This window comes from Suncus etruscus, chromosome 15 (assembly GCF_024139225.1).
Source record: "Suncus etruscus isolate mSunEtr1 chromosome 15, mSunEtr1.pri.cur, whole genome shotgun sequence".
Classification (NCBI taxonomy): Eukaryota; Metazoa; Chordata; class Mammalia; order Eulipotyphla; family Soricidae; genus Suncus; species Suncus etruscus.
Window position 1 is genome coordinate 83995909 of NC_064862.1, and position 24960 is coordinate 84020868.

The 24960-nt window shown below is 51.3% G+C and overlaps 1 protein-coding gene and 1 non-coding gene across 3 annotated transcripts in view; one reads left to right on the forward strand and one right to left on the reverse strand.

The window, feature by feature from the left end:
- GNG7 (G protein subunit gamma 7) overlaps window positions 1–24960 on the reverse strand; it is a 73441-nt gene that overhangs the window by 45299 nt on the left and 3182 nt on the right. For both annotated transcript variants that reach the window (XM_049789483.1, XM_049789482.1), the window contains exon 2: window positions 2638–2698. The gene's annotated coding sequence lies outside the window, so the exon portion shown is untranslated. The remainder of the gene's footprint in view (window positions 1–2637; window positions 2699–24960) is intronic.
- Window positions 6929–7036, forward strand: LOC126031635 (U6 spliceosomal RNA). The gene has a single exon (XR_007503468.1). It is a non-coding gene; the product is annotated as a U6 spliceosomal RNA (small nuclear RNA).

Below are 24960 nucleotides of genomic sequence, written 5' to 3' on the forward strand. Positions count from 1 at the left end.
AAAAAGAAATAAAGAGAGGAAGGAAGGAAGGAAGGAAGGAAGGAAGAAAGAAAGAAAGAAAGAAAGAAAGAAAGAAAGAAAGAAAGAAAGAAAGAAAGAAAGAAAGAAAGAAAGAAAGAAAGAAAGAAAGAAAGAAAAGAAAGAAAGAAAGAAAGAAAGAAAGAAAGAAAGAAAGAAAGAAAGAAAGAAAGAAAGAAAGAAAGAAAGAAAGAAAATGAGAAAATCCAGAAGGACTTGCTGGATTAGAAAAAGCTCCAACTCAGGCAATAATGATGGCACAGCACCCTAGCTTGCCTTGTTCACAGCAGACCCAGGTTTGATTCCCAGCATCCCATAGGGTCTCCTGAGCCCACCAGAACTGATCCCCGAGTGCAGAGCCAGGATTAAGCCCTGGGAACTGCTAGGTTTGGCCTAAAAAGCAAAAGAAAAAAAAGAAAAAGATCCTGAAGGTTGGCCTGGCCCGTATTGGGGAGAAAGTATCCCCCTTGCTTCTTTCCCTAAAGAGCCGACATGACTAACACGTCTGCCCTGAGGAGGCCTGAGGCCCAGGGCTCTATCTCACCCCCAACTACATACCCCATACTTTTCTCTGTACACACCCCTCTGGACACTGTAAGGTCTTCAACTACACATGCCCACTGTTTCTCCTCATGAATATGCATTACTCCCTAAAGAAGTCCCGCCCATAAGCTGTGATGTCACACAGCTCTGTGTAAGCTGTGATGTCTTTTTTTTTTTTTTTTTTTTTTTTTTTTGGTTTTTGGGCCACACCCGGCGGTGCTCAGAGGTTACTCCTGGCTGTCTGCTCAGAAATAGCTCCTGGCAGGCACGGGGGACCATATGGGACGCCGGGATTCGAACCAACCACCTTTGGTCCTGGATTGGCTGCTTGCAAGGCAAACGCCCCTGTGCTATCTCTCCGGGCCCAGCTGTGATGTCTTGTCATCTCTGCTGACCTGCACTCTCTTTTTGGAGTCCTTCCCCATTGATGTGTTTCACTTTCTTTTTTTTTTTTTTTTTTTGGGGGGGGGGGGTCACACCTGACAGTGGTCAGGGGTTACTCCTAGCTTTACACTCAGAAATTGTTCCTGGCAGGCTCAGGGGACCATATGGGATGCTGGGATTCGAACCACCAATCTTCTGCATGAAAGACAAATGCTTTACCTCCATGTTATCTCTCTGGCCCCGAGGTGTTTCACTTTCAATGGAGATCTCTGTTCTTTGGCTATACCTGGCGGTGCTCAGGGCTGAATCCTGACTCTGCACTCAGGATTAAGTTCTGGTGATGCTCAGCGACCATATGGGATCCAACTTGGGGTGGTGGTGTGCAAAGCAAGCCTTACCCGCTGTGCTATCTCTCTGCCAGTCCTCCAGCCTAGGATCTTTCTGGGCTGAGTGTACCAAGCATGTGTGAAGTCCCGGGCTTGATCCTGGCCACCACCTGGCCAAACCCCTAACCCATCAGACCTACAAGGCCGGGCTGAAACAGACAGGGATGGTCCTACTCTCCCCTCAGCTCTGCTAGGGGTGGCCCCCATCAAAAGTTATTACCCCCAATTTGCCAGGGGCCACCTCAGGTTTTTTTCAAGTCCGCTCACAGGTCTCTTTGCTACTCTCTGCCCGCCTCTGGGGGCAAGCACAAAGACTTGCCTGCACCCCTGCAGTCCTGGGGGTGGGTAAACCCATTAGAAACACCCAAATATGGGCCCGGAGAGATAGCACAGCGGCGTTTGCCTTGCAAGCAGCCAATCCAGGACCAAAGGTGGTTGGTTCAAATCCCAGTGTCCCATATGATCCCCCGTGCCTGCCAGGAGCTATTTCTGAGCAGACAGCCAGGAGTAACCCCTGAGCACCGCCGGGTGTGCCCCCCCCCAAAAAAAAAGAAAGAAAAAGAAACACCCAAAGATGATGAGAAAGTGCAGGCATGGAGAATAATAGTGGGATGCCCTGGCCATAAATGAGCAGGTGGCAAGACACATTTAGGGAACTGCCTGGCTAATAACGGGACACAACCACATGTACATGGGGGTGGGATTAGACCAGTGCTTCTAGGAAGAAGAAAACATTTTTTGCGCCCCCCCCTCACATGACTGTAAATAGTATCCTTATTAAAAAACACTTTAACCTGAAAACAAAAATATATAAAATAATTCGAGCTGATTTTTTAATCAGAGGTGATGTCTGGATGAATGGCTACAATGAGCACGTTTTGCAAGGCATAGCTTTTCGAATCAGGGTTTGAAGCAGGACACAGCAACTCTCAGCTCCAGAGACATACAGAGACATAAACACGGGGCTTAGCTTGTTAGGACAGTGTCTGCAGAGGTCAAACGCGCCCCCCCCCCTTTATGGAGCCTCGTGTCACACTGGAGGGCATGCCCCACTAGTTGAGAACCACTGGATTAGACCCAGATACTTATTATCGCTTCTCGACCTTTTGGCTAAGATCAAGTGTAGACCCAGATAGTTACAGTGCAGGTGGGGAAAAGGGTTATGCCCAGATGCATAAGGCTCTGGAGGAGGGGGTCCCCAGACTGGTAGATGCAAGGTACAACATCCTCACTGGCAAACACAACTTCCAGCCCACCAACCTGCCCAGCTCTGACTACAGCATCCCAGAGACACTTCAGCACTGACCTGCAGAGTCGCTGGTCTCTTTCGCCCCTCTGGTGATCAGGACACAAATGTCTTCTGCACCCTGAAAGAGAAACATCATGCTTTAATCACGCATCGCTGACTCGGAGGAAGAATTTTTTGGGAATGCACTGTACGGGGTGTCTGCAGGCACTGTGCCTTGATCTACTTGCTCTGGCTGCACGCGGGGCGTAATAGCACATATTGGCCACGCGAGGGCGCTGTGGTACGCGTACGCATGGGAAATGGCAGGAGGGTAGCAAGTGCACAAGGTAGACGCTGATGCCGCGCTGCCCTCTGCTGGCGGGAAGAAGCCATTGCAGGCCAGACTGTCACTCCCCACCACGCACACCCCAACATCTGGTTGGCAACGTGGGTCTCAGGGTCCCCACCCACCACAGGGAAGGAGCAGAGGAGTCAGAACCAGCCCCCTGCCTATGTGGGAAGCTTCCCCATGTTCTGGGGAGTGAAATCTCTGCCTGTCCATTGCAGGGCGTGTAGGCTGATGAGGAATTTGGGGAGGAAGTGGAGCTGTCCATGAATCTCTGAAAAATAAAAAAATCTCAAAAATAGTCCTGAGGGACCGGAGAGATAGCATGAGGTAGAGAGTTTGCTTTGCATGCAGAAGGACAGTGGTTCGAATCCCGGCATCCCGTATGGTCCCCAGAGCCTGCCAGGAGCACTTTCTGAGCGAAGAGCTAGGAGGAACCTCTGAGCACTGTCAGGTGTGACCCAAAAAACAAACAAACAAAACAAACAAAAAAGGTCCTGAATAGTCTAGGGTGGGAAGCTTGTCACAGTGGGACAGTGGGGAGATGTAGTTAGAGCAAAGAAGGGGCCACTATGACAATGACAGTGGGAAATGGTCACTCTGGACAAGAACTTGGTACTGCAAAAAGGGAAACTAACATGCATGACACCCCTTTAGTAATAGTATTGCAAACTATGGTGTCTAAAAGGAAAATAAGGGCCCGGAGAGATAGCACAGCGGCGTTTGCCTTGCAAGCAGCCGATCCAGGACCTAAGGTGGTTGGTTCGAATCCCGGTGTCCCATATGGTCCCCCGTGCCTGCCAGGAGCTATTTCTGAGCAGACAGCCAGGAGTAACCTCTGAGCACTGCCGGGTGTGGCCCAAAAACAAAAAAAAAAAAAAAAAAAAAAAAAAAAAAAAAGGAAAATAAATAAATAGGAGAGAAGAAAGTGTCTGCCATAGAGGCAGGCTGGAAGATGTGGGAGCTAGTGGCAGAGTGAGAAGGAAATGGGGGTGGGGGTGGGGTTTAGAGCGATAGCACAGTGAGGAGAGCATTTGCCTTGCATGTGGTCAACCCAGGTTCGATCCCTTCGATCTCTGACATTCCATATGGTCACAGAGCCTGCCAAGAGTAATTTCTTTTTTTTTTTTTTTTTTTTTTTTGTGGTTTTTGGGTCACACCCGGCAGTGCTCAGGGGTTATTTCCCGGCTCCAGGCTCAGAAATTGCTCCTGGCAGGCACAGGGGACCATATGGGGCACCGGGATACCGATGACCTCCTGCATGAAAGGCAAATGCTTTACCTCCATGCTATCTCTCCGCCCCGCCAAGAGTAATTTCTGAGCACAGAGCCTAGAGCAGGGTTCCTCAAACGTTTTAAACAGGGGGCCAGTTCACTGTCCCTCAGACCATTGGAGGGTCTGACTATAGTAAAAACAAAACTTATGAACGAATTCTTATGCACACTGCATAGATCTTATTTTGCAATGAAGAAACAAAACAGATACAAATACAATATGTGGCCCGCGGGCCATAGTTTGAGGACCACTGGCCTAGTAACCCCTGAGTGCTGCCAGGTATGGCTCAAAAACAAAAACAGAAGGATGAATGTTGGATATGGTATAACTGACACTCAACCATGAACAAGTTTGCAACTGTATCCACAGTGATTCAACTTAAAAAAAATTTTTTTTTATTTACTTATGTAGGTTTTTGGGCCATATTGGGCATTGCTCAGAGGTTACTCCTGGCTCTGCTCAGAAATCGCTCCTGGCAGGCTTGGGGACCATATGGAATGCTGGGAATCGAACCTTGGTCTGTCCCGGGTTGGGCACATGCAAGGCAAACGCCCTACTGCTGTGCTCTCACTCCAGCCCCTGATTCAACTTTTCAACTTTTTTTTTTTTTTTTTTTTTTTTAGTTTTTGGGTCACACCCAGCTTTGCTCAGGGGTTACTCCTGGCTCTATGCTCAGAAATCACTCCTGGCAGGCTCAGGGGACCATATGGGATGCCGGGATTCGAACCACTGTCCTTCTGCATGCAAGGCAAACACCCTACATCCATGCTATCTCTTTGGCCCCTGATTCAACTTTAAAAACTGGTCCCAAAATGAAATGATTATACTTGGTGGCCAGAGACAGTATAGAGGGGTAAGCCAACTAAGAATCAATCCCCAACATCCCAGAGGGTCCCTAAGATCCACCAGGAGTGATCCCTGGGCACAGAGCCATCAGTAAGCCCTGGGTGTTACTGTGTATGACTCCCCAAATAAACACATAAATATGTTTAGACTGGAACAAAGTACAATGGGGAGGCACTGGCCTTGCATGAGGCTATTTAGGGTTTGATTCCCAGCATTCCAGAAGGTCCCTTGAGCCCCATCAGGAGTGATTCCTGAGTGCAGAACCAAAAGTAAGCCCTAAGCATTAATACAAAAATAAGGGCCAGAGTGATAACACAGTGGGTAGGGCTTTTGCCTTGCACGCAGCCAACCCGGGACCAACCTGGGTTCGATCTGTGGCATCCCATATGGTCCCTCGAGCCTGCCAGGAGTGATTTCTAAGCACTGAGCCACGAGCAATCCTTGTGCGACGCTGGGAGTGGCCTCCCAAGAAGAGTTTAAAAGTAATATTTCTAATTAGGGTCATGATGACAAACAAACACAAAATTGAGGGAATGGTGGGGCCAGAGCAGTGGCACAAGTGGTAGGGCATATGCCTTGCAAATGCTAACCAAGGACGAACAGTAGTTCGATCCCCCAGTGCCCCATATGGTCCACCAAGCCAGGAGCGATTTCTGAGTTGCATAGCCAGGAATAACCCCTGAGTGTCACAAGGTGTAGCCCAAAAACAAAACAAAACAAAAATTTGAGGGAAGGGGCAAGTGCAATAGTACAGCAGGGAGAGGAGCTTGTCTTGTAGGCAGCTGATCATGGTTTGATCCCTGGCTTCCCTTATGATTCTCCAAGCACAGCCAGGAATGATCCCTGGGCACTGCCCCATGTGGCCCAAACAAACAAAAATAAATAAATAAATGAGCAGGAAATATAGAATAGCAGATAAGGCAGCTGCCTGGCAGTGCCAGGTTCAATCTGGCATCCCATGGGATTCCCAAGTCCATCAGGAGTGACCCGTGAGTGCAGAGCCAAGAGTAAGCCCCAAATACCATCAGGTGTATCCCACCCCCCAAAAGAAAAAAGAAAATATTGAGGGGGCTGGAGAAATAGTACAATGGTTAGGGCACAAGCCTTGCACAGAGCTAACGTGAGTTCGCTTCCCGGCATCCCATATGTTTTCCCATGACCACCACGAGTGATTCAGAACAAAAACTAAAAATAAAGTATTATTCTGTTTTTGTTTTGGGGCCCCATCAGCGACCCTCATGGGTTACTCCTGGCTCTGTGCTCAGAAATCACTCCTGGCAGGCTCGGAGGACCATATGGGATGCTGGGGATAAAACATAGGTCGACCATGTGCAAGGTAAATGCCCTATCCTCTGTACTATTGCTCCAGCCTCAGAATAAAATTACTTTTAAAAAATGAATGGGGCCGGCGAGGTGACGCTAGAAGTAAGGTGACTGCCTTGCAAGAACTAGCCAAGGAAGGAACACGGTTCGATCCCCTGCCATCCCATATGGTCCCCCCAAGCCAGGGGCAATTTCTGAGCGCTTAGCCAGGAGTAACCTCTGAGCATCAAACGGGTGTGGCCCAAAAACAAAAACAAAAACAAAAATTAAGATAAACTGGGGGCCAGACAGATAACACGGCCAACCCAGGACTGATGGTGGTTCGTATGAGCATCACCAGGTGTGGCCCCAAAACAAACAAAATAAACCAAAAAGAAAAGAAAAAAATGGGGCTGGAGCGATAGCACAAAGTAGGGCGTTTGCCTTGCACAGGGCAACCAGGGACGGACCCAGATTCGATCCCCGGATCCGATATGGTCCGCCGAGCCGGCCAGGAGCAATTTCTGAGTGCAGAACCAGGAGTAACCCCTAAGTGCCACCTAAGTGCCACCCTGCAAACCCCTCAAAAAAAAGAAAAGAGTGCTCGCTTCGGCAGCACATATACTAAAATTGGAACGATACAGAGAAGATTAGCATGGGCCCCTGCGCAAGGATGACACGCAAATTCGTGAAGCGTTCCATATTTAAAAAAAAAAAAAAAAAAAAAAGGAAAAGAAAAGAAAAAGAAAAAGAAATGTAATTTCCATCTTGACCGGCAGGTGGCGCTGCCGCCTCGGGACTTGGCGCAAATGTCTGCAAAGCCCTACAGTTGCCAGAAGGGGGCACTCGAGGCGCACCTGCAGAATCAATGCCCAGGAGGTACCAGGGCTCTGGGGCCAGCGGGCCACCCTCGCTGGCAAGAACGAGCGGTGAAAGGGCCAGAACACGATGTGCCAGGGTTCAGAGGCAAGTTTCACCCTGGCCTAAATCCTGCTATTCCTGGGATCTTCCGACAGCCTCTAAAGAATGCCTGAAAACTGCACCCAGCATAGGTAGGGGTTGGGGAAGATTCTGCCCCCCAGGGCCAAGAATGAGGCAGAATGTTACAGACTCAGGTAGAGAAATTCTCATGCCACACCAACTTAATTAAAACGTGCCACAGAGGGCCTGGAGAGATAGCACAGCGGCGTTTGCCTTGCAAGCAGCTGATCCAGGACCAAAGGTGGTTGGTTCAAATCCCGGTGTCCCATTTGGTCCCCCGTGCCTGCCAGGAGCTATTTCTGAGCAGACAGCCAGGAGTAACCCCTGAGCACTGCCGGGTGTGGCCCAAAAACCAAAAAAAAAAAACAAAAACAAAAACAAAAACAAAAAAAAAACGTGCCACAGAATAGTGCCAGAGCATAGTGGGGAGTGTGTTTTCCTTGCATGTGGCCAACCCAGTTCAATCCATAACACCACATAGGGTCCTGTGAACAATGCCAGGAGTGATCCCTGAGTTAGAGCCAGGAGTAAGCCTAGAGCACTGTCAAGTGTGGTCCTACCCCCCCCAACACCCATGCATAGAAAAGAAGGCTGGAGGATACTGGCTTTGCACACAGCTAACCCAGGTTTAAATGTCTGCATCCCATAAGGTTCCTTGAGCACCACCAGGTGAAATGCCAGAACACAGAGCGAGAAATAACCTTGGCTAATATATATATTAGGCCCAGAGATAATACAGAAATAATAGGGCTAGAGAGATAATAAAGAGGTTAAAGCATGTCTTTTTTTTGGGGGGGGTCACACTCAGCAGCTCTCAGGAGTTACTCCTCGCTCTGTGCTCAGAAATTGCTTCTGGTAGGCTCAGGGAAACATATGGGATGCTGGGAATTGAACCGGGGTCCATCCTAAGTTGGCCTAGTGCAAGGCAAACAGCCTACACTGTGCTATTGCTCCAAGGGATGGCAAACATGCGGCTCTCAAGCGGCATGTGGTTCCCGGCCAAAATGAATGTGGCTCTTTGCCTCTTCTCATGATTTTGTATACTGTGGCTCTTTGCCAAGTTTGGATTTTGTTCTGCTGCTTCTCAGGAGGGACCTCTGAGGAGAGATCTCCGAGCACGTAGTCCCCGTGTGTCACAAGTTGGGTCACATCTTGCTGTTAGTTCTTAGTGTGGAGGATGAGCACACCCTCACCATCACTGGAGGATTTTGACCCTCACTCAAAATGGCAAAATGCAATATGTGTTTCATAGATTATTGTTAAAATGATATGCTTTTGTGTGAATGTTTGTCTGTTTTGGCAGGTCACTGCGTGGTGTGGCTCTCTGACTCTCACAGTTTAAAATTTTGACTCTTTGCGTCCCTGCCCTAAGGTATTTGTCTTGATTGGGACAACGATTGCTGTAAGAATTTGAATCTTAGCACAGGGGTCTGAGAGATAGCATGGGGGTAAGGCCTTGCATACAGAAGGATGGTGGTTCGAATCCCGGCATCCCATATGGTCCCCCGAGCCTGCCAGGAGCAATTTCTTTTTTTTTTTTTTTTCTTTTTTTTTCTTTTTTTTGGTTTTTGGGCCACACCCGGCAGTACTCAGGGGTTACTCCTGGCTGTCTGCTCAGAAATAGCTCCTGGCAGGCACAGGGGACCATATGGGACTCCGGGATTCGAACCAACCACCTTTGGTCCTGGATCGGCTGCTTGCAAGGCAAATGCCGCTGTGCTATCTTTCCGGGCTGCCAGGAGCAATTTCTAAGTGTAGAGCCAGGAGTAACCCCTGAGCGCTGCTGGGTGTAAACCCCCACCCCCAAAATGGCAGAAGTGTCTATGATCCAGACACAATTTTGGGGCCAAAAAGATAGAATGGAGGTAAGGCGTTTGCCTTGCATGCAGAAGGTCGGTGGTTCGAATCCCTGCATCCCATATGGTCCCCCGAGCCTGCCAGGAATGCTTTCTGAGCTCAGAGCAAGAAGTGACCCCTGAGCACTGCTGGGTGTGACCCAAAAACCAATAAATAAATAAATAAAATAGAAGGGCCAGAATAATAGTTCAATGAGTAGGACATTTGCCTTGCATATGGCCTACCAGGGTTCAATCCCTGGCACATGGTCCCTCAAGAACTGCTGGGAATAACCAACCCTGAGCACAGAGCCAGGCGAAACCCCTGAGCACTGCTAAGTGTGATTCCAAAACCAAAACACCCTCCTCAAAATAAATTGTTTTAAGGTGAAATAAAGCCATTCAAGTGCCTGCCTGGGACATATGAGACCTTGAGTTCTATCCCAGGTGTCCCACATGCGTACATTCAGAGCACGCTGGAATTATCTGCTGTGTGTGACCCCAAAATGTGGATTTCCCAACACCTTTTATGAAGGTGTGGGGGGTGAGCCCCACAGATACTGTGCCTGTGCCCTCCCCCCAAGCAAGCAAGCATTGATAGGACCTTGTTATCACATTCTTACCTCATTTCTCAGGGTGGGGCCTTAGAAAAAACAAAGCAAATAATGAATAAGCAAAGTGGGTAAAAGAACAGAAGCTGGAGGATCAGGAGACACAATAGGAACAAGAATTCAAAAGCCTCTGCCGCAGCTGTGGGCTGGAACTGGGGAGCATCGCCCCACCTGCTCACCTTTATCTGACACTTCTAGTTGGGACCCTTCCAGGAGGGACCCCTGGAGATCCACATTTCATACCCTGGCCCTTCCCCATCTCCCATGGTGGTGATGATCTCTGAGGTCCAGGCTTTGTTTCTTCCTCTATTTTTCTGGTGGGGGTGGGGGGTGCTGGTTGGTTTAGGGGGCACTCTCTGAGATGCTCAGGGATTACTCCTGGGTCTGAGATCAGAGATCACTCTTTTTTTTTTTTTTTTTTTTGGTTTTTGAGCCAACCCGGCGGTGCTCAGGGGTTACTCCTGGCTGTCTGCTCAGAAATAGCTCCTGGCAGGCACAGGGGGACCACATGGGACACTGGTATTCGAACCAACCACCTTAGGTCCTGGATCTTCTGCTTGCAAGGCAAACGCCACTGTGCTATCTCTCCAGGCCCAGAGATCACTCTTGGCAGGGCTCTGAGGACCCTATGAAATGCTGGGAATTGAACCTGGGTTGGCCATGTGCAAGGCAAGTGCCCTCATAGCTGTGCTATGGCTCCAGCCCCAGAGATTATTTCTACACTGGTTTGCACACTCCTGGCCTCTAAGGACCAAGGTTTTTGGTTTGGTTTTCTTCCTTCCTTCCTTCCTTCCTTCCTTCCTTCCTTCCTTCCTTCCTTCCTTCCTTCCTTCCTTCCTTCCTTCCTTCCTTCCTTCCTTCCTTCCTCCCTCCCTCCCTCCTTCCTTCCTTCCTTCCTTCCTTCTTTCCTTCCTCCTTCCCTCCCTCCCTCCTGCCCCCCTCCCTCCCTCCCTCCTTCCTTCCTTCCTTCCTTCCTTCCTTCCTTCCTTCCTTCCTTCCTTCCTTCCTCCTTCCCTCCCTCCCTCCCGCCCCCTCCCTCCCACCCCCTCCCTCCCTCCCTCCTTCCTTCCTTCCTTCCTTCCTTCCTTCCTTCCTTCCTTCCTTCCTTCCTTCCTTCCTTCCTCCCTCCCTCCCTCCCTCCCCCCTCCCTCCCCCTCCCTTCTTTCTTTCTGTCTTTCGATTTTTGGGTCAGACCCAGAGATTATTTCTACACTGGTTTACACACTCCTGGCCTCCAAGGACCAAGGTTTTTGGTTTGGTTTCCTCCCTCCCTCCCTCCCTCCCTTCCTTCCTTCTTTCTATCTTTGGATTTTTGGGTCATACCCAGCAGTGCTCAGGGGACCATATGCGTTGCCAAGATTCGAACCACCATCCATCCTGGATCTCGACTGCAAGCAAGGCAAACACCTACCACTATGCTATCTCGCTGGCCCTTCAATCAGACATTTCTTTTTTTTGTTTTGTTTTGTTTTTGGGCCACACCCAGCGGTGCTCAGGGGTTACTCCTGGCTGTCTGCTCAGAAATAGCTCCTGGCAGGCACAGGGGACCATATGGGACGCCGGGATTCGAACCAACCACCTTTGGTCCTGGATTGGCTGCTTGCAAGGCAAACACCACTGTGCTATCTCTCTGGGCCCCAATCAGACATTTCTATCCCCCTCAAAGTCCTTGCAGACTTTTGGGGACTACTTCCAGGTCACTGTTGGGAGAACCTGAGGTGCTGGAAATAAAATCTGGGGCTCCAGTATGCAAAGCCCGCAGGTCTCCCTAGTGTGTCTGTTTTAGGGCAGTAAGTAAGGGAGAAACACCACATCTGGGTGCTCCAGTCTCAGACTGCTTCCTCCAGTGACGCTGTCCAGTCTCGGTCATAACAACCTCCCGACATTCTGACGTCCACCATGAGAATCAGACTCTATTATTTTTGGGGGGACAAAACCAGTGGTGCTCAGGGCTTACTCCTCCTGGCTCTGTGTTCAGGAATCATTCCAGGTGGGGCTTGAGGGACCTTATGGGTGCCAGAGATTGAATGCTAGTTGGTTGTACACATGGAAAGTGCCTATTCTATCTTCCAGTTCTGCCCTTAATTTAAAAAATCAAGCCAATGGGGGACGGTGGGAGAAGCTCAGGATTCTTTTTTTTTTTTTTTTTGGTCACACCCAGTAGCACTCAGCCAGTTACTCCTGGCTCTATGCTCAGAAATTGCCCCTGGCAGGCTCAGGGGACCATATGGGATGCCGGGATTTGAACCACTGACCTTCTGCATGCAAGGCAAATGTCTTACCTCCATGCTATCTCTTCGGCCCTAACTCAGAGATTCTTAATCTTCCTTGCAGGCAGCTGCTTCTGGTCCCTGCCCCCTAAATAAAGCAAGTCTGCCTGGAGAGACAGTACATTGGAGAGAATACCTACCTTGCATGCAGCCAATCTGGGTTTGATACCCCAAGCACCCCTCAGGAGTCAGCCCTAAGCACTGTAGGGTGTGTCCCCCAAACAAATAAAACAGCCTGAACTCAGCAGGTCTGCACACCTGGCACTGCAGACATTGTCCCTGAACCCCTGTCGTAGATGGGGACAAATTGAGCCCCCTACCCTGCTGTGAGCATGTCCCGGGGTCTCGCCTGGCCCCTGGTGTCCCTGAATGAGCTCACAGAGCCTCAGCGAAGGAGGGAGGAGTGGCTGTCACCCCGCACTCACACGTCACCACAGAAACCGTCTAAATATGTCACAGGCAGTGGCACGCGCAGATGGCGGGGGAGGGGCCGGCGTCCCAGTGCTCGGAGACTCTCAGAAGAGGGGTAAAGTCAGGCGCCTAATTTCAGGAGAGATACGCCCCCCCTAAGACAGTGGAAGGGCACCCCATGCACACTTGGCTCAGGGTCCAAGGACCCCTCCAGAAAAGGGAAACAGAGATTTAGAGAACACCCCCAAAGCTCTCCGACTACCATAGCCCCACCCTGAGGTATTATTCTCATGAACTGAGTTCTGACTCCATTTGTTTCCTGAATTTTCTGAGGGCCAGAGAGATAGTACAGTGGGTAGGGCATTTGCCTTGCATGTGGATGACTGGGTTGGATCCTTAGCACCCCATAGGGTCCCCCTGAGCTCTGCCAGGATTAACTCCTGATCACAGAACCAGGAGTCACTCCTGAGCATCGTTGGGTGTGACCCCACAAAACAAATAAAAAACCTATGGGTTGGATAGTCCAGTGGGGATTGCTCTTGCCTTGCATCCAGCTGATCTGGGATTCCATCCCCAGCACTATTCAGAGTTGACCTGAGCCATGCAGGAATGATCCCTGAGCACCATCAGGTATGGGTCCCCACAAACCAAAACCAAACAAATGCACACAACAGAAATCCACACCCAAATCAAACAGGGCCACTGCATGGCTCCCACACATCTGCGAGGCTAGACTTGGGTCTGCTGACTGTGGCTCTTGGGATCGGATGCCAACAATTGGGGGGTTTGTGAGTAGCGGCTGCCCGGGACTGTGTGTGTGGCAAACTTGCCATTTTGGGGACCTGCTGCATGCCAGCCCTTTGGAGTTGGCTCCGCTGCCCTGACAAAAAACATGTTCTCTCTCTCTCTCTCTCTCTCTCTCTCTCTCTCTCTCTCTCTCTCTCTCCCCTCATTCTCTTCCCCCCCTCCCCTCTCTAGCAAAGGTGACAAGGAGAAAGTTCCCCATGCTACGGAGGTGCACGCATGGGGGGCGAGCAGGTTCATGAGAATAAGAGGCTTATGTAAGCCCCAGAATGGAGCTGCTATAAAAGGACTGTGCTGATTGGCAGGGGGAGGGAGGAGGAGGAGGATGAAAAGGGAGGAGAGGGGAAAGGGGGCTTGGAGGGAGGGACCCCACCTAGTCGGGGGATGGGAGAGCAGTGGTTGAAGAAAGATTCCAGATCCAGGCAGATCTGAGCCATATGATCAGCGCCTGTCGATATGGGGCTCAGAGGAGGGCAGTCAGTGGTGGACAGAAAGTTCTGGAAAGCATCAGGCCAGAGTGATAGCACAGTGGTACGGTGTTAGCCTTGCACATGACTGACCCAGGACAGACCTGGGTTCAATCCCTGGCGTCCCATATGGTCCCCCAAGCCAGGAGTGATTTCTGAGCACATAGCCAGGAGTAACCTCTGAGTGCCATCCTGTGGCCCAAAAATAAAACAAACGAACGAACAAAAAGAAAGTTCGGGAAAGCAGGGCTGAAGAGATAAGACTTTAGGGACAGTGCTTTGTCTTGCACGTGGCCAATCTGGGTTTGATTCCCAGCATCCCATAAGGTCCCTGCAAGCCCTGCCAGAAGTGATTCCTGAGTGCAGAGCCATGCCCCAAAACCAAGGTCTGGAAGCAGTAATCAAATGGGGGGATGTTAAGGTGCGGAACAAAGAAAAAAGAAACAACAGCCACATAGAGCACCCCATTTGTAGGAAAATTCACTAGGCACATTTTTTTTGGGGGGGGCACATTCGGTGACTCTCAGGAGTTACTCCTGGCTCTATGCTCAGTAATCATTCCTGGCTTGGGGGACCATATGGGACACTGGGGATCAAACCCAGGTCCATCCTGGGTCAGTCATGTGCAAGGCTAACACCTACTGCTGTGCTATCACTCAGCTCCTCACTGGGAACTTTATTTAGGGGAGCCAACCTCAGCGAGGCTCAGGGCTGACTCCTGACTTTGCACTCAGGAATCACTCCTGGCAGTGCTCAGGGGTGGAATCAGTGGGATCCTGTGGGATGTTGGAGATCGAACACAGATCAGCCATGTGCAGGGCAGGTGACCTCCCCGATGTGCTTTTGTTCCAGCCCCTCACTGGACATGTCCGACCTCATCAGCTGGGGACGGGCCATCTTCTGAGGGGGTCCATCCTTGGCAGAGACAGTGTTTAAAGGATATGCACTGAGCAGTACCCCACACTTGAATGCTGGGAGTCTCCCCTAAAAGAGGACCCCCAATTCTCTGACTGGATGCCCAATAGAATCTGTGACAAACATCAACCCACAGACCACGTGGCAGCCCGGCTCTACTGCAGGGCGATGAGACTCAGAAGATGGGGTGCAGCTGGCCTGGGGTCCCCAGCTAGGGAACTGTCCCACTGGGTTCGCAAATGAAGCTGAAACCAAGATGAGCTGGGGAGACAGCACTAAGGGCTAAGCCAGGCCCAAAGTGAAATGATGGGATGCGGGGAGGATGCTGGCCTGGCACCAGCTGACCCGGGTTGGATCCCTGTCATCCCCTATGGTCCCTGGAGCTCTGCTAGGACTAAGTGCACTGATGGGTATGGAATGCTCCAAAACATCCAAAGGCTCTATATTCAGGAGCCCCAGTTCTATCCCACACTTCAGACCCCTGAGCAGCACCGGGAAATGTCCCCGACCCCCAGTACAGAGAACTGCTGAGGGGGCCCCTAAACCTGTGTCTTTGTACCCCTAAAACTGAGCCCAACAAGAAGCCGGTGCCCCCTTATGGCATGGGACAGCCTGGCCTCGGCCTAGGCTCCGGCACAGGATGATGGGTTGCACCCCCCCCCACCCCATCGGCCCTGCCACACCTGTCTTCTGGATCTGCTCCCCTTCCCGGTGCATGCGCCCCCGAGGTGTTCGGGGGCGGCTGAGCTGTCAGTCGTGGCAGGGTGCGTGGGTTGCGCTGTCACCCCGGAAACACGTGGTCCGGGGGCGGGGTGGGGGGAGGCTGCCACTCACAGCTCCAGCTCACCTGCATGATCCCCGACACCTCGGGATAAAGGCAGGTTGGCGCCCGGAAACCAAGGGCACTGAGTCCTGAGACTCGGTGTGGCCCTTGGTGCCAGGAGCGCCATTATCCTCCATAGGTTATATCCTCCATAGGTTATACGATATGACAGTCATAAAAGTCCCCAATGGGGGCCGGAGAGATAGCACAGCGGTAGGGTGTTTGCCTTGCATGCAGAAGGACGGTGGTTCAAATCCCGGCATCCCATATGGTCCCCAAGTCTGCCAGGAGCAATTTCTGAGCGTAGAGCCAGGAGTAACCTTTGCGGGCTCCCAGGTGTGACCCAACAACAAAACAAAACAAAAACCACAGACACATACAGAATCACATGAACAGACACAAATGTACACACATGACCCACAAACGCACATTCCCAAACAGTCATATCGACACTCAGATTCACACACCCACAGGCACACACTCCCGCCCTTGTCCTTCACCCCTCAGTCAACCCCGCACCCCCAACCTGGCCGCCTCCTGCCATTTCCACATCCCTGACTCCCGCTGACAGCCGGCTGTGGGCCGGGTACTGTCCTTCACAGGGGCTGAGCGCAAGGTGAGGCCCCAGGGCAGAACACGGGGTCCCCAGAGAGGCGACAGCTGACTGGGAGGAAATGATGGGGCTCTAGTCCGCTCTGGCCTCAGGTGAACCCAATAGCAGAGCCTTTTTTTTTTTTTTTTTTTTTTTTTTGGTTTTGGTTTTTGGGCTACACCGAGTGTCGCTCCTGGCTCTATGCTCAGGGATCACCCCTGGAGGGGCTTGGTTGGGGGTCAACCACATGTAAGGCAAATGCTCTTCACTCTGGCCTCCTGCTCGCTCTGGCATCACAGACAATGCTCAGGTCTTACTCCTGACTGCACTCAGGAATCCTTCCTGGTGGAGTTCAGGGGACCCTATGGATGCCGGGGATCAAACCCGAGTAAGCTGCGTGCAAGGCAAGTGCCTTCCTTTGTGTGCTATTGGATCCCCAACTTAGATGTTTCTAGTACCATTCCCAGCCTCTGAAGTGATTTGCCTAAGAGTTGGCAGGGGCCACAGAGATGGCTCTGGTGTGTCTCTCCAAGGTTAGCCCAGATCATCGGTGCATACGATGGTGCAGGGGGTACCTGGCAGAGATGGCTGTATATCTGTTTACTAAACCTCAACCCCTCAGATGGGGTTTTCCTCATTAAGTCCTTGCTCTGTCTGGGAAGCCTGGGGCCGTATTGGCACTAGTAGGGTTCAGCAGTCCCAGGGTTTGGGGATGAGGAAGCTTAGTCTAGAAGGATCCTCCATCTTCACATTGGAACAGCTCCATCTGACCTCAATCTCTCTGGAGCCATCCTGATGCTCACCCCTACCCTCCAACAAAGCCTGGGGTCTAGCTTCCCAAAGCAAGCCAGGAGTGGGGAGATTCTCCAGAATACCAGGATAGAGGGCCCCCTCTCTCCAAATGGCCACCTTAGAAATGTTGAGGGGTCACTGGGAGATGTTTCTGGGGGCACCATAGACCCCCCCACCTCAAACTGACCAGGATTCCCCCCCTACCCCAATGTCCAACCCTGTAACTGGGCCCGCAATGCTCCCTGGGAAGGAAACGGCTCAAAGGCCTAGGCTAGGGCATATGCCCGCCACACACAAGGCCCCAGCCAGGTTCCATTCCTGTGGACTCCAGAGTAGAGCCTGAGTGACCTCCAGCGGTGTTGGGGAGACCTTCCCCCAAAATCTGTTCCTGAGTGACAGGGCAAAGAGTTCTCTGCAGTGATGTCCCTCATTGTGCCATCACTTCCCCAAGACAAAGTGGAGGAAGGTAGGGGTGTCAGAGAGCATGTTAATAGGAAGGCCCATTCCTGGGTGGGGGGAGTGTTACAATACCCCAGCCCCACCAGGGCACAGGTCTGTTTGGGACATTCCACTGGCCAGGGCTCAAAAAAATGGCTGGAAGAAATGACTAGACCTGTGGGAGATCTTGAGTTCAATTCCAGGCATTGCAGGCTCCCCTCCACCCCCACAGTACCTCCTTCCTGATTTGGCCCCAGAATCCCTAGGCTGGGGCAGCACTTTGTGGTGCTGTAAGAACATAGAACCATTAGGTCTGTACAAAGCGGCTGAATGTTGGTGGGGAAACCATACCTGGCAAATTAAACACAGAACAGTGGCCAACCAACAGCCAGGAAGTTGGCCCGCCCACAGCCATCCTGGCCAATAGCCAACCACGCCCACAGCCAGCTCTCCAACAGCCAATAAAAAGTTGAACCACACCCACAATCCATCCCAATAACCAAGGTGACCCCGCCCCTGTCCAGCAAACCATGCCCACAGCTACACTTCCTACCATCAACAGCCAATGAGAAGTTAGGCCACGCCCATAGCCAACAGCTAATAAGCCAAACCTTATGCCCACAAACATTCTCCCATCAACAGACAATAGGAATTTGTGCCAGTGCTGCAGCCAACCACCCAAAACCAATAAGAAGCTGAACTTAAGCCACACACAGCGGAGTAGGTTGAGTCAAAGAATGGCCTGGGGCTGAGAATGGACTGCCACATGACAGAGGGCCACAAAGCCTAGAGAACAAGTTCATTCCTGAAGACCCAAAAGATCAGCCCCGCAAAATCTGCCACCAGAAATAAGCTGACCTGAGCTGAATCACAGTGTTTGGCCTTCCCAAATTCCCAAATTCTTTCCTTCAAAACCTACAAATCTGGGCTGGAGCGGTGGCACAAGTGGTAGGGCGACTGACTGCCTTATACACGATAACCTAGGATGGATTGCCATCCCATATAGTCCCCTAAGCCAGGAGCGATTTCTGAACGTATAGCCAGGAGTAACCCCTGAGCATCACCGGGTGTGACCCAAAAAACAAAAAACAGAAAAAAAGAAAAAAAAAAGGATAAAAATCATTGGAGCTGGTGAGTTGGGAGGAGTGGTCAGATGCTTGCCTTGCACCTGGCCGACCTGGGTTCAATCCCCTGCATCCCAGATGGTTCCTCCAATCCGGCCAGGAGTGGTGATCGTGTTTACAGAGACAAGAGTAAGCCCTAAACACTGCTGGGGTGGCCCCCTCCCCCCCCACAAAAAAATCTGACATATACCAGAAACGTACAAATATGCACATGTTAGCTATCACGAAAGCTCAGTTCTGTTAGAAAACTAGGATCTCGAAAAAAAAAAAGTTAAAATGGGGGGGGCAACAGGTCTCAAAAACAACCAGTGGGTGTCAAGGAACACAGAGCACCCCGATTGAGCATGCTGGACCCAGCATTCAGCAGTACCTACTACACCATCAGGCGACTGCCCCACCCCACTAGTGGGTGATGAAACTCCATTCTTATATCACTGGGAAAAAACGATTCAGAAAAGCACGCGTGCATTCATTCTATACATTGTCCTACTTGTCTTAAAAAGGAACTGTTAAAACGCCTCCCCCTCTGACTGAGACCAGAATAGATTTTTAAACACACACACACACACACACACACACACACACACACACACACACACATACACACGCACACACACACACACAAACACACACATATACACGCTTGGGACTGGGGAATGCCAAACGCCTGCAAAACAGCTGCCCTGTGAAGTCGGGGGAGCTCCTGAGTGAATGGGAAGGGGTCAAACATGGGAAAGCAGCGGATCTCTTGTGGGTGGAGGAAGCCAGAAGTCACTGCTCATGCCCCACCAGAAAGGTCCAGGAGGACCCCGTTGGAAGGGAGTGTGCCCTGGTCAAGCCTGGGGTCCTTTGCTGAAAATCCGTGATGCCATCACAGGTAGCGGCAAAGAGAAGCTCGAGGGAGCATGCACCCCTCTTCCCCTGGCTGCTCAGGGTGTCAACCTGGGCCACTATGTTTGGAGGGATGGTCATGCCCTAGCTGAGTCAGGAAACCTGCGGGAAACTTGCATGCAGCCAACCTGGGTTCAATTTCTGGCACCCTATTTCACCCAATTTCTGGTCCCCTAAGCACCTCTAGGAGTGCAGAGCCAGGAGTAATCTGAATATCACTGGGTATGAGCACCCCAAACAAACAAACAGAAAAACAAGATCCTGGGACCAGAGCAATAGCACAGTGGTAAGGCATTTGCCTTGCACACAGCCAACACAGGATGGACCCTGGTTTGAATCCTGGCATCCCATATGGTCCCTCGAGCTGCAAGGAACGATTTGAGTGAAGAGCCAGGAGAAACCCCTAAGCACTGCTGGGTGTGATCCAAAAACAAACAAACAAAAAGATATAATCCTGCACTCAAGGGTCACTGGGCCATGGCTGGAAAGGTTTGGACTTAGGGACAGGGGGCTCCCAGCATGGATGGTGGGTTCAGGGAGTTTGCATAATTCCCTGAGCAGGGTTGAGGATGCCCCTTGTCCCCACTCACGCAGGGCTGGATCCTCAATCTGGGTGTTCCAAGGGAGGAGCTGTCTGGAGGGACCAACTAGCCTTAATGAGGCCAAGGCACATGGGAGAGACAGCGGTTTAATTACCTTGTCGAAGGCAAATCCCAGAATGGGTCGTCCAAAGCAATTTCAAACAGTGTGAGGGGCAAAAGTGCAGGAGTGACAGCACAGCAGGGAGAGCAACAGCCTTGTGCAGAGAACCAGGATCAGTTAGCCATCTGGGGGTGGGGGTCTCACATCTAGCGGTATTCAGGAGTTATTCTTTTTCCTTTGTTTGTTTGTTTCTTGGGTTACACCTGGCAGCGCTCAGGGGTTCCTCCTGGATCTACGCTCAGAAATCGCTTCTGGCAGGCTCAGGAGACCATATGGGATGCTGGGATTCGAACCACCGTCCTTCTGCATGAAAGGCAAACGCCTTACTTCCATGCCATCTCTCTGGCCCCAGAGTTATTCTTTTTTGTTTGTTTGTTTGTTCTTTGGGTCACACCCAGTGGTGCTTAGGAGTTACTCCTGGCAGGTTTTGGGGACCATATGAGATGCCAGGATTCAAACCAGGGTCAGTTCTGTGTTGGTCAAGTGCAAGGTAAACAAACGACTTACCGCTCTGGCCCCACAGGAGTTTTTTTTTTGGGGCCACATCCAGCGGTGCTCAGGGGTTACTCCTGGCTATCTGCTCAGAAATAGCTCCTGGCAGGGGGGCATACGAGACACCGGGATTTGAATCAACCACCTTAGGTCCTGGGTCGGCTGCTTGGAAGGCAAACACCACTGTGCTATCTCTCCGGCCCCATACAGCAGTTATTCTTGACTGCACTCAGAATCACTTCTAGCAGTGCTCAGGGTATGGAATGTTGGGGATTGAACCCAGCCAGGTCAGTCGCATGTACCTTTCCTTCAGACATGGGGGAACAACCCCCAGATCCTGCATATGGCCCACCATTTTGTTTCCCATTTTCCTGCACCTGGTGGTGCTCAGGCATTTACTCCTGGCTCTGCACTCATGAATCACTCCTGGCAGGCTCAGGGAACCATATAGAATGCCAGGTCTCAAACCCAGGTCAGCTGCGGGACCCTATAGAAAGTTGGGATTAAACCATGGCTAGCTGTGTGCAAGCAAGAGCCCTATCTGCTCTGGTCCCTTGAATTTTTTTTTGGGGGGGGGCCACATCTGGAGGTGTTCAGGGCTGATTCCTGGCTCAGAAATCACTCCTGGCTGTGCTTAGGGTGCCGGGGATCAAATCCAGGTCTGCTGCGTGCAAGGCCAGCGCCCTCCCCGCTGTGCAAGTGCTTTTCTGGAGTGAAAGAGAAAAGCGGTTTTAGAGACTCTTTCCAGATCAAAGTGGAAACAACTGAACAGAAACTCGGGCTCCAGTTCCTGCAGGGAGCAGCTAGCAGAGGTGGCAGGCCATGACATGGGGCTGCTGTGTGTCAGAACTGGGGTACAGGCGGGAGGATAATAGAGGGCCCCCTGCTGAGAGGTCTCTGGCCAGGAGGCTGCATGCGCATGCTGGGGACTCAATACAGAGCATGGATGGAATTGTGGGAGGATAGGGTGGAAGCCCAGGGAGGGACCCCAGTGGACAAAACTCCCAGCAGGGGCAGAAACACAATCAAAGGTTGAAAATCGGACCAGTGGGGGTCCGGAGCTATAGCACAGCAGGAAGGCCGCTTGCTTTGCAAGCAGCTAACCAGGATTCGATCTCGCCATTACATATGGACCCCCCCCCTTTAGAAGTGATCTCTGCATGTAGAGCCAAGAGTAACCCCTGGGCACAATCGAGTGTGAGCCCCCCTCCCCCAAAATGAATGTGTAGGAGCACTTGGAAGGAGCTGCCTTGTCTCAGCCACAGACAACTCTGGGGCTGCCATACTGAATAAGGAGGGGGTTGGATGCCAACCAACTTCTACTAGTGCCCAGGATAAGAATGACAAACCCCCCCCCCAGACTGACTGCTCTGGGAGTGGAACTGACACTATGGTATCTGGGGCCACCCTGGGAATGAAGGGGCCAGCAATTCCCAACTCACCCACCTCCAGAAAGACACAGAAGCTGACCCTGCACCTGGGACCCCTGGAACACACAGACCACCCGCTGGCACCTCTGGACAGCACACAAACATCTCTTTCACATGGCAGCTGGGACACTGGGCACATGCTCAGACGGGCACAGAGGCGGCCTCTGTGGGAGAGGAAGGAGGGAAGGGGATCAGGAAGGAAGCAAAGTGGGCATCCCCCTAGCCAGACCTGGCCAGCTGGCGGGCACAGGGGAAGGGGTTCTGCTGCCTACATGAAGGTCAGCCAGGAAGGGGCAGGCGCCCCCCGAGATCCTGTAGCTGGTGAAGGTGTCAGGAGGTCCAGGGAACCTCACAGCAGTGAGTGGATTTGGGGGTTCATGGTGGGCAGGGACAAAGGGTGCCCCCCCTCTTCCAGGGAAGAAGGCAGCTGGCACTTGCAAGGAAGGTGCATATGGGACCTGGGCACACCCCAGGTGCAGGTGGGGGGGGGTTCCACAGCTTGGGAAAGGGTCTGAGAGTGAGGGGTGTTGTGCAGGCCATGGGGAGATGGCCACCCACTGATGGCCACATGTAGGGCATTGAGGGCGAGCAGCAGCACTCTGGGGTGGGGTTATGGGGTGGAAATGGACCAGGGCCAGGTCAGAGACTTCGAGGGGACTCATGGAAGAGTACTGGCCCAACCTGTCTGGAGCCCAGGGTCCAAGGCCAGTCACTGTCAAAGATACACCATCAGTGGAAAGGCCCACACACAAGGAGGAAGGGAGAGCCGAGATGGGAAAGAGGCTGGGGCAATGGAAGGGTCTAGAACAGGGCAGAACACAACCTGCCTGCTACCAGGCAGAAAAATCACCACCCCCATTCCTCCATAAAGGGACCAAAGAGCAGAGCTAAGAGGGAAAAGAGGTCTTTGAGTGGAAAAAGGCAAGATGGAACTGTGTGTGTGTGTGTGTGTGTGTGTGTGTGTGTGTGTGTGTGTGTGTGTGTGTGTGTGTGTGTGTGATTAATAGTTTAAGTGTGTGGGCATGTGTTTGTTAGGGAAATCCCTGAATCCTGTATGTGTATCCTGTATGTGTATTAGGGGACAGGGTGAGGGGATATTTTACAGAACCCAGATCTGTTCTTTAGAGGGTGGATGAGATAGCAGTGACAGTGGTCAGCAGGCCAGTTCCCCCTGGGTGAACTTAGTTCCTAGACTCAGCTACCTACAGGCCCTTTCCAGTAAACAAAGTACTCAGTGGACCCCCAAATATACCTTCTTTTTTTTTATTTGTGGGCCATACCTGGCAGTGCAGAGATCACTTTTGACTCTGCACTCAGAAGTCATTCCTGGCAATGATCGGGGAACCATATGGGATGCCAGGGATCAAACTCAGGTTTGTACCCAGGCAAACACTCTTCCCCACTATTCTCTTCAGTCAAATCTACCTGCTTTACACAAACAATTCCTCCAGCTGAGGCTACTGCAGATCTGGGATTACTCCAGACTTGCTGTGGTACAAAAGAGCCAAGGTGTCCCCAAGATGTGGGGTGAAAGAGACAGGCCAGGGTTGCAGCCCAGAAGGAGGCCCCCAGAGGGTATTATTGCATGACAAACCTGCACAAAGATCCAGCCAATTACCAGCCAACAGAAACAAAGGTTTTCACTGTTTTACTCCTGGTACTCTCTAGAATGTTCTAGAAAGTTCCAAAGTCACCCAGAGGCCCAGTGCAAGAAAAGACTTGAGCCCTTCAAGGTCTGAACAGCCCTAGTAAATCCAGTTCTACGTACAAGGGCTTTGCTTTGTTTTCGGATACAAATGAGAAAACTTGTGATAACACCTTGAACTGGAAGAAACAACGACAAAAGGAGCAGGTTCCACAATCCAGATCCCCGAAGGGAGAGAAACCTCCATTCAAAGTGTGTGACCACCCCACAGGAGAGCTCAGACACCCCGAGAGGTGTGAAACAAAACCTGGAAATTCTAAGAGATTGTAAATCAGGTCCAATGTGTGAGTGGGGTGTGTGTGTGTGTGTGTGTGTGTGTGTGTGTGTGTGTGTGTGTGTGTGTGTGTGTGTGTGTGTGTGAAAATGCAATAAACTGGGGTAAGTCAAGCATCTAAGAAATATGCTTGAGGTGAAAATGGGAGGCAGGTCGGTCGGGGAGGTGGCTCACAGGTTGAAGCACACATGTGTGAGGCCCCAAGTTTGATCCCCAGAACCACATGTCCACCCTCTGCACTGCCTGGTTTGGTCCTGGTGGCCCCAATTAAAAACAACTATTAATAGGGCTAAAGCAATAATGGGAAAGGTGCTGTCCTTGCATACAGCCAACCCAGGTTCAATTCTCAGAACCCCACAGGTTCTCCTGAGCCGTGTCAGTAGTGATTCTTGAGTGCAGAGTCAGGAGTCAGCCCTGAGCACTCTGGATGTGGCCCCAAAACCAAAATAATAATAAACCATCAGAATAAATTAAAAACAAAAATCTCGGGCCAGAGTGATAGCATGAAGGTAGTGTGTTTGCCTTGCATGCAGAAGGACAGTGGTTCGAATCCTGACATCCCTATGGTCCCCTGAGCCTGCCATGAGCAATTTCTGAGCATAGATAGAGCCAGGAGTAACCCCTGACTGCTGCCAGGTGTGACCCAGAAGCAAACAAATAAAAACAAAAATATCTTTTAGGATGAGATTTGGGGAATCTTATTGTGGCTTGTGGCTCATGGCTCATGGCTCGTGGCTCTGTGCTCAGAGATCACAAGCAAAATATGTACTCAAGGCTGAAGAGATAGGACAAGGGGGAAGGCATTGGATCTATCTACATGCTGGCCAATGGGGGTTTGCTCCCCAGTATCTCATGAGGTTCCCCGAGTACTATCAGGAGCACCTCTGGAGAACAGAATCAGGAGTAGCCTTTGAGCACTGGAAGTTGTGTCCAAAAATATAATAATAATTACAACAAGAGATAAGTACAGAGGTTAAGGCACTTGATTTGCAAGCACCTGACCCAGGTTTAATCCCTGGCAACCCTGAGCCCTGCCAGGAGTGAAATCTGAGTGCAGAGCCAGGAGTCAGCCCTG